This window comes from Nyctereutes procyonoides, unplaced genomic scaffold (genome assembly GCF_905146905.1).
Source record: "Nyctereutes procyonoides isolate TBG_1078 unplaced genomic scaffold, NYPRO_anot_genome, whole genome shotgun sequence".
NCBI lineage: Eukaryota > Metazoa > Chordata > Mammalia > Carnivora > Canidae > Nyctereutes > Nyctereutes procyonoides.
This window is the reverse complement of record NW_026575020.1, coordinates 17,758,657-17,771,809: the sequence shown is the minus strand read 5'-3', so window position 1 is coordinate 17,771,809 and position 13,153 is coordinate 17,758,657. Positions and strand designations below refer to the sequence as shown.

Here is a 13,153-nt window from a genome sequence, read left to right as displayed (position 1 = left end):
TCAGAGAGCTTCTTCATTGAATTTTATAGCTGTGTATAATTCCATTATTTGGCTTTTCCTTAATTTATGTAGTTTGTTCCCTAGATTGAAAAAACTTGAATGTGTCTCCCCCTCCCCTGTTAGACATAATGATGCAATACATGAGTTTGAGCAAAGATTATTTTATATCTGTGTATTTTATAAAATAAATTTCAATTTTGATAAATGTTTAAAATTGCCTAATACTGGTCCCAGTCTGCCTCTTAAATTCTACATGTTCTTCTTTGGGATGACCAAAAATAAAATGTCCTAAAAGAGGAAGAGGCTTGGTAGGATCACAGCTGAGTGAACTGTAGTACAGATTGCATACTTTGGCTTGTGCTTACATTCCGGCCTAAATATCATCTCTCTCCAGTAGATGGTGGGGGGAAGGGGAACTTCTGTTGTGTGGTTCTTTTGCTGTTGGAGGCTCAAGGCCAATACACAGAGTTTTAATTTGAACCTTTATTAAATTCATTCACCAAATAGTTTGAAGCCCTTTGTGTATGTGTTTCAGCTAGAATTTCCCCTCTCTTTTTGTAATATTCTTAAAAGATTTATAGGAAAAAATAGTATATTATGTCAAATTTAAAGGACTTCAGGATGTTCTTGAGTACAGAATTTGGCTAAAGTGGCATAAAGGTGATTAAGTAATGACCACCTTGGACTTCATAATTTAATATTTTAAGTACAAAGATATTCTTTGGTAAATCACTAATGATGAACTTTGGTCTTTCATCTAATCATATAATTCTGTATGATATTATTAGTTATTTAGGGTTAGGGGTTTTATATTTCTTTTTTTTAATGATTAGCTTTATTTTGTAGAAGTAGAAGAATTCTGCTAATATGTCATGAAATGAGTGTCTCTTTCTTTTGCCTTTTGGAATGTGTAGTTGACATTTTTCATGGCCCTTCAGCGCTGTTTGTAATTTAAGTATCATGTTGAAGGCATGGACAAAGGACTTAAAAGTAGGCAGTGTTCTTTTTTTACCCCATCAAGAGAAATATTTCTAGGTTGTGATCAGGGGAAAAGATTTTGTAAATATAACTTTTTCTTATTAATAGATACAGTATCTTGATCCATTACACTGTTTGTTGACAGACTTGAAGGCAGAGGGGAAGCTAGAGTTTTAACAAGAAGGTTGAGCCTATGTGATTAAGGGTGTTCACTGAATCGAGCACATTCCTTGGTTGGTGCTCAGGCTACCCACTTGTTCTGGTTATAATTAGAGGTATCACTCTTAATAGTTTTAGAGTTAACTTGTGTTTAGCTCTCAGTAACTTAAAGGTCTTCTGAGTAATTTAAATTACTTCTTTAAAGTAATTCTTATGCACAGATTATATTCTGAGAGACTCAAATAATCTTTTCTTCATGCAATGTTCATTAGCTAGTTGTTTACTATTGTAGTATTATAGCTCTGTGAGGACTGTTTCAAGAATTTTAGGAGGCAGTTTGGGAAAATAAGCACCTTTTGTTGTTCTCTTACTGTGTTCAAAGCGTTTTATATGCACATCATCTCATCTGTTGTATACTGTGAGGTAGAAGTTATCCTATTTTATAAGTGGTAGCATCATACCTCTCTTTTAAGAGGTGAAATTGGAATTCGAACCCAGTTCTATCTGACTTCAAATTGAAAGCCTATGATGTCAGAGCTGTACCTCATTTCTCTTCAAATGTGATGGCATAAGAATTTAAGTTTTCATTTTAAACGGTTATGATGTGCCTTCAGCTATTCATCTTTTATAGAGTATTGTGACTGTTACCCATTACTAACTAAACCCTTCCAAAACTTGTTTATCACTAGTCAGTTATTCAATAATCATTTAAGTGTTACCATGTGCTAGACAGTAGGGAGCTTATGTTGGTCAACCTAGAAATAATCCTGACTCTTAGGGATCTTTGCAGACCATAAATCATATTTGCTTTTGAGTAAGTGTGAGTGGGCAGAGAGTCAATCCCTGTCCAAACCATAGCTTACTTTTTTGCTTCAAGTTTGTGAACAGAGTTTCCTCCTGTTGATTTTATATAACCTTTGAGTCTCCAGTTAAGAAAGTAAACACATCCTGGTTACACATTTAAAAAGTTGTCTATGAGTTGCACAAATTTGAACAAGGCCTAGGTGGTGTCTTAATGTTATAGTTAAGTGGAGTTAGCTCAGAAGCAGAATTGCCCAGATGTAGTTGCTCAACTACCCAGTTCCCACCACTTTGTGTATAGACGAGGTGGCTATAGGAAGAAAACACCAGCTTTCCCAAGCTGTCAAGCCCTTTCTTTCAACACATCTGATGTAACATAAGAAAGCATGATTATTTGTTGATGTTCTGGATAAACAGGCTCTTTTCCCACTCATGCCTAACAATCTCATTGCCTCTTTTTGGTGATACAATATAGATTCTCTTGCTTAAAATCCTTAACTTAAAAAAAAATCAAGATTGTACATGGATTAAAAATCAAATAGTTTTGTGTGATTCATATGAAAAAATAAGCAGTTCTGTATTCTTCCTTTCACAATTCTTTAATTCTATTAGCTGTTATCTCAGTATTTATTTCATTCATTTTAATATGTCATACTTACATTATTGATTTTTTCTTTTCTCTCAGTCTTATACATTGAGTGACTTGGTGCCATGAACTATGAGGACTTAAAAGGTGTTCACTTTGGGTCTTTTGGGTGGCCAGTTGGTTAAGTGTCCGACTCTTGATCTTAGCTCAGGTCTTGATTTCAGGGTCATGAGTTCAAGTCCCGTGTTGGGCTCCCTGCTGGGCATAGAGCCTATTTAAGGAAAAAAAAAAGAAAAAGGTGTTCATTTTTTCAGTACATATCTGGGATAAGGTATGTATTTTGAGCAAAACAGATACCATGTTTGCTGTAAGGGAGCTAGTAGGAAAGATGGATTTAAATAAAAATAAACTAATACACAACTTAAATTGTGATAAGAATAATTGTGAAATGTAAAAAGAATAAGAGATTGTAATAATAAGTAAGTGGCATAGAAGTTAAGATTTAGCTAGGGTAGGCTTAGAATAGCAAACTCTGAGGTGGAAAGTCAGTGGCTCTGAGGTGGAAATGTTCTGTCCTCTATGGTTGGACATTGATTTAGATTTCTTTTTTTTTTTTTAATTTTTTTTTTATTTATTTATGATAGTCACACAGAGAGAGAGAGAGAGGCAGAGACACAGGCAGAGGGAGAAGCAGGCTCCATGCACCGGGAGCCCGACGTGGGATTCGATCCCGGGTCTCCAGGATCGCGCCCTGGGCCAGAGGCAGGCGCCAAACCGCTGCGCCACCCAGGGATCCCTGATTTAGATTTCTTAAGTTTTTTTTCTTCTTAAAGAATATTGAGATAAATATCTTTATGATCATGTGATTTGGAAAGATCAATAAAAGTAGATACACCAAGGCTCTTGATAGATTGGCCAAATTGCATTCTTGTAAAGCCATGCCACTTATACTTACCCCATTTATTTATTAATTCATTCACTCAATGAAGATTTATTGATTGCCTTTTACAAGCCAGGTCCTATATAAGGTGCTGGGAAAACAACAACGAGCAAAACAAAATCATTTTTCTTGGGGAATTTCCATTCTGGGTAGGTGGAGAAGATGGTAATAAACACATAGCAGGCTAGCTGGTGGTAAGTGGTAGGGTAGGGTGGTTGATATTGTGGTGGGTTGCTATATTATACAGGGTGGTCTGGGAAAGCCTAAAGATCCTTTGAGCAGAAATGCTGAGGAGTGATCCTTTTGGGTATTTGAGGGAAGAGCATTCAAATCCATTATTCTGTGCTAGGATTATGTTTCCTGTATTCAAGAACAGCAAGGAGGCAGTTCAGCTGGAGGTGGGTGGGTAAGGTGAAGAATGCTAGGGGATGATGCCTGAGAGGTGGGTAGTGGGCTAGAGCTTGGTCAACCACAGACTTCAAAAATTGTAAACACAGAGCAAATTTGAAACAATTTTACAGCGAAAAACATGTATATCCACTACCTAGATCGAACCATTACAATTTTACTATACTTTATTTCATATCTGTCTTATTCAATGCATTTCAAAGTCAGTTGCAAACATCAGTAGACTTTCCTCCAACTACTTTTGGACACATATCATTAACTAGCATTCCACATTTGATTAGTTTTTTAAAAAATATACATACAATTAGATACCCAAATCTTAATATGTCAGTTTCCTAGGCTTTGACAAATGCATACACCTAGGTAACCCAGATCTCTGTCAGGATATAGAACATGCTTATCACTGAGGAAATTCCCTCATTCCTATTCCCAGTGAATTTTTCTTCTGTCTCGTGCAGAGGCAACCACTGTTCTCGTGTTTTCCCACTACTCCAGATTAGTGTTGCCTGTTTTAGGACTTCCTGTGCTATTATACTATATGCATTTTTTATGTGTAAGGCTTCCTTCACTCAGCATGTTTGTGAGATTCACCCATGTTGTTTGTTCCTTTTTATTGTTGAATAATATTCAATTGTGTGAATATACCATAGTTTATCGCTTCTCCTAATGATGATAGCTGGGCTGTCTACAGCCCTTGCCTTTTCTGATTGAAGATGCTGTGAAGATCTTCTCTCAGTCTTTTTGTAAAGTGGTAAGTACCTACACATGGAGTTGCAGCTTTGTGGGGTAGAAATGTGGTTAGTTTTATAGCAAACGTCCAAACCTTTTTCCAAAGTAGCTGTGCCATCTTATATTTCCCCCTGCAGCGAATGAGTTGTTCTCTAACCTCATCAACATTTGGTGTTGTCCATCTTTTTAATTTTAGCCATTCTGATAAGTGGTACCTGGTGATGACTATTAATGTTGGAAAACTTTTTCATGTTTTGTTGGCTAATTAGAATATCTTTTAGGAATGATGTGTACACTTTTTTTTATCCACGAGAAACATTGAGTTGTAGAAGCCATTTGAGGACTTTGAACAGATTAGATGGTGATGTGTCTAACAAAAATAGTAAAGGTATGATAAGGAGCAAATATGAGTAGAAGGATAGTGAATTTGGTTTTAAGTTTGTGGCCATTGGATGGCTGGTGCTGGTCCACAAACTCATCAGAGTGAGTGTTTGTTGTTGTATGCAACAAAATAAGTACAGAAAACAAGAGTAAGCTTTTAGACATTGGTAGCTATTTGTGAGCTGCACATCATCCAAATATGATTTGTTGCACAAACAGAAGTATCTGTGCCAAAATGGAAATTAAAAAATAATCGGCATTCATAACATGATTTGACAAATACCATCAATATAACATCTAGGTAGAGGAGGAGTTTATGACAATGGGTATGTTTTAGGCGTCCTGTAGTCATGTGGTATTTCATTTAACACAGACAATAATAATTTTTATGATTATTAACATTCATTTTAGTAGCTATATGCTCTCAGGATGGAGAATGAGATACAGAAGTTTCAGGGAGGAAATTTGAAATGCAGGATGAGGACTTGAATTTATTAATCTTTCAGCCTGTATGAACTCACTAAATATCTTTGAGTAACAGATAACAGAGATAGATTCTAAAATCCATATATATATATATATATATATATATATATATATATATTTATTTATTTAAAAGACTTTATTTATTTATTCATGAGAGAGAGACAGAGACAGAAGCAGACACACAGGCAGAGGGAGAAGCAGGCTCCCTGCAGGGAACCCGATGTGGGTCCCGATCCTGGATCCCAGGATCACACCCCGAGCCAAAGGCAGACACTCAACTGCTGAGCCACTGAGGTGTCCCCCAAAATCCATATTTATTAAAGATTTATCTTGCCATGACAGTGAGATGGATAGAGAATAAGGGGAAAAGCGAAGGTTATAAGGCTAGTTAGGAGTCAGTTTCAACATTGTCCAGTTGTGGGATGTTGTGAAACTATACTAAGTTTGTTGTGGTGGTATCTGATAAGACATTAAGAGGAGCGGAGAAAGAGTCAAAGATGTTCCCACGGTTTAGACCTGGGGCTGGTGCTACCTAGTATGTAAGATGGCATAGTTTTAGAAAAAATATAATTTTATTATTAGACTTAGACTTATGTTAAAAATTATATAAGGCAAAAATTACATTGCACAGTATACATAATAAAGAATTCTCATTTAAAATTTTCAGCAGATATGAAATCCAAGATAGACCTTTATTAAGAGTCCTGATAGTTTTCCCTACTTTTTTTTGCTATGTGTTTAAATGGCTAGTTTTATGAACCTCTTTTGAAGTTTTTAATATCTTAAAAAATCTTGAAAATGTATTCATTACAACACCTAGAAGATGATAGTTGCATTGCATGAAAGAGCATATTGATTTAATTTCAAAAATTTTTTTTCATATTTCAAGTTTTTTTTTTTTTGTTCTGCCCATGCAACTTTATTGGTCCAAGCTCAGAAGTTGTTAACAATGACACTGATGCCCCCACACCCAGCCAACAAGAAATCTAGGGCAATGTGACCGTCCATCACTATTCATCCCAATAGGATTTGACTGATCTGTATTCCATCTAGGACATACATTGTATTACCAGTAACATTTGCCAAAATTAGAGATCGCTATTTTTCCGGCTTTCTGATTTGTGCAATTTAAAAAAAAATGTTTTTTATTGGAGTTCAATTTGCCAACATATAGCATAACACCCAGTGCTCATGCCGTCAAGTGCCCCCCTTAGTGCCCATCACCTAGTCACCCCAACCCCCTGCACACCTCCCTTTCCACCACCCTTTGTTCATTTCCCAGAGTTAGGAGTCTCTCATGTTCTGTCACCCTCTCTGATATTTCCCATTTTCTCTCCTTTCCCCTTTATTCCCTTTCACTATTTTTTATGTTTTTTTTTTTTTAAGATTTTATTTATTTATTCATGAGAGACACACAGAGAGAGGCAGAGACACAGGCAGAGGAAGAAGCAGGCTCCATGCAGGGAGTCTGACGTGGGACTCAGTCCCTGGTCTCCAGGATCACACCCTGGGCTGAAGGCAGCGCTAAACTGCTGAGCCATCCAGGCTGCCCCTATTTTTTTATATTTCCTGAATGAATGAGACCATATAATGTTTGTCCTTCTCCGATTGATTTACTTCACTCAGCATAATACCCTCCAGTTCCATCCGCGTTGAAGCAAATGGTGGGTATTTGTCATTTCTAATGGCCGAGTAATATTCCATTGTATACATAGACCACATCTTCTTTATCCATTCATCTTTTGATGGACACCGAGGCTCCTTCCACAGTTTGGCTATTGTGGACATTGCTGCTAGAAACATCGGGGTGCAGGTGTCTCGGCGTTTCACTGCATCTGTATCTTTGATTTTTTTTTTTTACGATTTTATTTATTTATTTGAGAGAGAGCAAGCGAGAGAGCACAAGCGGGGGGAGTACAAGAGGGCTGAGGGAGAAGCAGGCTTCCTGCTCAGCGCTTGATGTGGGGCTCCCTTCCAGGACTCTGGAATCATGAGCTGAGCTGTAGGTGGACACCTAACTGACTGAGCGACTCAGGCACCCCATGTGTCAAGTTTTTATTTAAATTCTAGTTAGTTAACATATGGTGTAATATTAGTTTCAAGAGTAGAACTTAGTGATTCATTGCTTACACATAACACCTGGTGCTCATCACAAGAGCCCTCCTTAATACCCCTCACTCAGTTAATCCATATCCCTGCCCACTTCCCCTCCAGCTCCAGGAAAGCACTCCAAATGTTAACTCATTATATTTTAGGTTCAATAAGTTAACATTTTGGGGGACAAAAAGTTAACTTTTGGAGCACTTTCTTGAAGCTCTGACTGTACTTCAAAGATACGACACTAGGTGTCACTAACACATTGCATTAAGAAAAACTGCAGCTGTTCCCCTGAGAGTATTTGCCCTAAAGCTTTTCGTGTATGTAGCTTTTACACTATAGCTTTAGAGAAACGTGCAAGGGCATATTTGAGGTAAATACCAATTAGTCTATTATTTATTAGAAGTTGGGTGCCAGTAGATCTTGCCATGTCAAGATTGCTAGCCAGGAAACAATTTTTATGAGTTTCATTTGGGAGCAATATAAAGTCTGTGATATAAAGTCTGTGATTTGGGTTAACTGGCAAGCAGAGGAAGTTTGGGGACCTGAATCAAAAAATTGTGTTCATTGAGAATAGGGCCTTATTTTGTTTGGTCCAATCTCTTATTACTGGGGAGAAAAATAAAGGATGGCTCTTTAGTCATCTGTGGGGGAAGAGCTTAGGGTGTCATAAAGTGAATAAAAACAAAAATGAAAAATAATATTGAAATAACTTCCAGAATCCACCTGTATTAATGGAGAAAAGTACTTTTGTTTAGAGTGTGTTTCTTACTGTGTCACTTTAAAGAAATCTTGCATCTGAAATTTAATCTTTCCTTCTGTTTTAATAATGGCTTTATGTGACTTATTGATTTAATATACACACTCTTAGTTTGAAATTGATTATTGTAAATGAGAATCTTTCTTGTTTGAAATATTTTTGTTGTTTTCTACTCTAAAGCAAAAGATATTCTTTGGACACAAGCAGACTTAGGAGTTCGTTGAAGGCAGTTTCTTTTTTTGTTATAAATTCTCTTGTTAAAAATTTCATTGAATATTTTAAGTGCACAGATCTTCAGTGTACAGATTGCATTTTTATATATGTATATAACCTCTATACATCACTCAGATTAAGATATAGAACATTTCCAGCAACTCTGAAGTCTTCCTCTTCCCTGTTAATATTGTCCTTCTTATAGCTCCAATAACCAGTATTCTGACTTCTGTCATCAGAGATTAGTTTTTCTGTTCTCGAACTTCATTAAAAAAATATGGTTGTAGATAATACAATCTGTATTTTTTTATTTCTGGCTTCTTTCTCTTAGTAGAAAAGTTATGAGATTCTTTCATGTCTTGTGTGTAGCAGTAATTTGTTCTAATTATTTTCTGTGAAATATTTTATCATGAATACAACACATTTTAAAAAGTTCATTATATAGCCAATAGTAATTTTTGTTGTCTCTGGTTTTTGAGTATTATGAATAAAGCTGTTCTGAATGTTCTTATATATGTTTCTTGTGAACTTATACTGCACACATTTTTCTTTTTTTTTTTTTAAAGATTTATTTACTTACTTATTTATGATAGACATAGAGAGAAAGAGAAAGGCAGAGACACAGGAGGAGGGAGAAGCAGGCTCCATGCCGGGAGCCCGATAAGGGACTCGATCCCGGGACTCTAGGATTGATTGCGCCCTGGGCCAAAGGCAGGCGTCAAACCACTGAGCCATCCAGGGATCCCCTTGCACACATTTTTCAAAGGATTTTTATTTATTTACTTGAGAGAGTGAGTGAGTGAGAGAGCAGGAGTGGGGGCCGGGGAAGGCAAAAGAGAGGGAGAGCAGGGAGACTCCTTGGTGAGCAAGGAGCCCCACATGGGCCTTGATCCCAGGACCCTGAGATTGTGACCTGAGCCAAAGGCAAATGCTTAACCGATTGAGCCACCCAGGCACCCCTATTGCACCCACTTCTCTTGTATATATAGGCCTAGAGTAGGTTTGCTGTGTCATAGTATAGGTGTATGTTTAACTTTAGTACATATAGCCAGTTTTCCAAAGCAGTTTTACCAATATGTAATGTATGAAAGTTTATTTGCTCTCTATTTCTCATTGGCTCTTGGTATTTACAGGTTTTAAAATTTTAACCATTCTGGTAGGTATGTACCAGTATCTCATTGTGGAGTATTGAAGATGCTTTTTATTTTGCGGTAATTTTAAACTTCTAGAAAAATTTACAAGGTACTTCTTGATTTACCAGTTAGGGACATTTTGCTCCATTTGCTGTATTATTCTCTCAGTGTTCTTATTTGTGCAGATTTTTTTCTGAATCATTTATCAGTAGGAGAAATCATGTACCCCTTTTCCATAAATAATTCATTTTATATTTCCTAAGAATAAGCATATTATCTTATACAACCATTCCACTGTCAAAATCAGGACATTTATATTTGATAAAATACTGTTATGCAATCTACAATCCATTTTCCAATTTCATTGTTCATCTTAATAGTCTCCTTTGTAGGTATTCTTACACTTTCACTTTTTTTTAAAATTTATGATAGTCACACACAGAGAGAGAGAGAGAGAGAGGCAGAGACATAGGCAGAGGGAGAAGCAGGCTCCATGCACCGGGAGCCCGACGTGGGATTCAGTACCAGGTCTCCAGGATCGCGCCCTGGGCCAAAGGCAGGCGCTAAACCGCTGCGCCACCCAGGGATCCCAACACTTTCACTTTTTAAAAAAAGATTTTATTTATTTATTCATGAGAGAGAGAGAGAGAGAGAGAGAGAGGCAGAGACACAGGCAGAGGGAGAAGCAGGCTCCATGCAGGGAGCCCGACGTGGGACTAGATCCCAGGTCTCCAGGATTACGCCCTGGGCTGAAGGCGGTGCTAAACCGCTGAGCCACCTGGGCTGCCCACTTTTCACTTTCTTAATGTTGTCTTTTGATGACAGAAATCTGGATCAAATTTTAAGTGACTTACTCTTTTAATGCTTTTTGTATCCTTGTTTACTCTAAGGCTATGAAGATACTCTCCTATGTTTTCCTTTCAAAAATTTATTTATTAGAGAATTTGAGTGTGCAAGCTGGGGGAGGGGCAGAGGGGGGGAGAGAGAGAGAGAGAATCTCAAGGAGATTTTGCACCAAGTCCCAACGTGGCGCTTGATCTCATCACCTGAGATCATGACCTGAGCTGAAGCCAAGAGTCAGTTGCTTAACCAACTGAGCCACCCAGGTGCCCTGAACTGTGGTCATATCTTAACGGTCTTAATATCTGGTACCAAGTACATTGTCTGGCCGTTATTTGGTTATATGCATATGATCATTTGTAAATGTATGTGTACATGCACACATATATATGTATATATGTTTAGTAAATGTGTTTCAAGATTTCAGTCTTCTGCTGAATATTTTCATCTAAGAGTGCTAGAGAGTCAATTTCAGAAAGACCCAAACTAAATTTCATAATAGTTTGCTGTTTGCTATATCCCATTCCGTTTCTAATTTATCCTTTCTTCCTAAAATCTCTATTTTTATTAATTAATAGCACCATAATTTTTCCATTCAGCCACATTTAGGGTCTATGCCAAGTATTAGAGGATACAAATATAACTAAGACCTGAGCCTTGAGGAGCTCATATTCTACTTGTGTGAGATGTCACTACTTAATTGCAGTCTGTGTCAGTGCTTCTCAAATGGGAGTGCTTTTGCTCCCTAGGAGACATTTGGCCCTATTTGCAGACATTTTTTATTATCACGATTGGGAGTTGCTACTGGCATCAAGTGGGTAAAAGCCAGAGATGCTGCTAAGCATCCTACAATGTCCAGGACAACTTCCCATAACAAAGAATTGTCCTTCCAAAATGTCAGTAAGGCCGAGGGTGAGAAACTCTGGCCTGTGAAATCAGTGTTACAATGGAGGGATGAATAGAGTGCTATAGAGCACTGAGTAGTGATGAGATGCCTGGGGGAGTCTTGATACTTGTGCTGCCTAGTGAAGTTTCATAATGTTAGTATACATAATAGCATCTGTAATTTGAATAATCAGAATATACCACACACATTATTTTATTTTTTTCACACACATTATTTTAGACACATACCTATAATTTTCTATTACCTTGTCAATTTAACTATTTTTTTTTAGAGATTATTTTACTTTAAAGTAATCTCCACACCCTCTGTGGGGCTCAAATTGTTTAGAACCATCCATGTTGTTGCACGTTGCAGTAGTTTGTATTTTTTATTTTATTACTGTGTTATATTCTATTGATTAACTATACCAGTTTGTTGATCTATTCTCATTTTGGTGGGCATTTGTGTTTCTATAATGAATGTAACTCCTGTGAACGTAATTGAAGATATATGTGTTCTGTTTTTCTTTTTTTGAGGGGGTATGGAGAGGTAGAGAAAGAAGGGGGGAGAAAGAATCTTAAGCAGGCTCCATGCCCAGCTTGGAGCCTGAGGCAGGGCTCAATCTCACAACCCCGAAATCATGACCTGAGCCGAAATCAAGTCAGATGGTTAACTGACTGAGCCATCCAGGTGCCCCATATGTACTCTATATTTGAGTATGTACCTAGGAGCAGAAATGCTGGGTCACAGGTTAGGCATATAAATATATACTTGATTAGAAATTGCTTACAGTTTTTCAAAGAGGTTGTATCATTATACACTTCCATCTGCAATATCAGAATTCTGGTTGCTCCATTTCCTGCTCCCATTGGTGTTGTCAGTCATTTTTTATCATCTTGTCAGTCTTACAAGTTTGTATGATATCTGTCTTACAGGAGAAAAAATCTTAGGCTTCTACTTAATATGATGTTTCTCTTAGCTATCCATTGCAAAACTATCTTCAATCAACAGATTATATCAGGATAGGTTTACAATACCAACAAAATATGACAAACTCAGTCTTTTAGAAGTGGAAAAAGGCTGTAAGCCAAAATTGGCTTATCTGTAGCCCTGTTTTCTCTCTTTCCAACTGGACATGTATTCTGCACAAAATAAAATAACAAGTTAAAGGGAATCCAGTTTGTGTGTGTGAGTGATGATGAAGTGTTTATGACAGCTGCTAGGCTGACACTCTCTGTAATGGTGTTACATTGACTTCTGAACACCTTCCAGTCTGCCTCCAGGCGTGTGTGTCTATGTAGTCTGAGTGGTTTTACATTAACATCCACCCTGAGTAAGATCTTTTGACTACAGAAGTGTTACTTGCAAATGGAAGATACCATTAGGGCTGCTTCAAAGCTTGGAATGGTATTTGGATTGGTGGTGCTGAAGTAGTGGCTGGGGTTTTGAAGTGTAATGTCTAAATCTGTGTTGCATAACCAAAAGAACATGTGAGTTTAAACTGCTTTTCTTTGATCTTCCGTTCAAAAATCAGTCTGAAGGGGAAAGGTGGAAGTTGCCTTAAAATACTCCTCTCTCTGTGTGCGAAAATTTGGGAGTATGAAAATATGATTACAAGTTCCATTCATTATTTGTGTTCTGTGGTTTTCATATTGTTCTTGAAACTCACTTCCTTCTTGCCTCAAGTTTTGTATTTTGAATTTAGTGTCAAGACCAAAATATAGACTCGGTTGCTGTCTGCTTTATGTGGTTAGCA

The 13,153-nt window shown here is 37.2% G+C and overlaps 1 protein-coding gene across 8 annotated transcripts in view; it reads left to right on the top strand.

Moving 5' to 3' along the window:
• Positions 1 to 13,153, top strand: part of BCAS3 (BCAS3 microtubule associated cell migration factor) — a 594,925-nt gene that overhangs the window by 27,417 nt on the left and 554,355 nt on the right. The gene's annotated exons all lie outside the window — the stretch shown is intronic.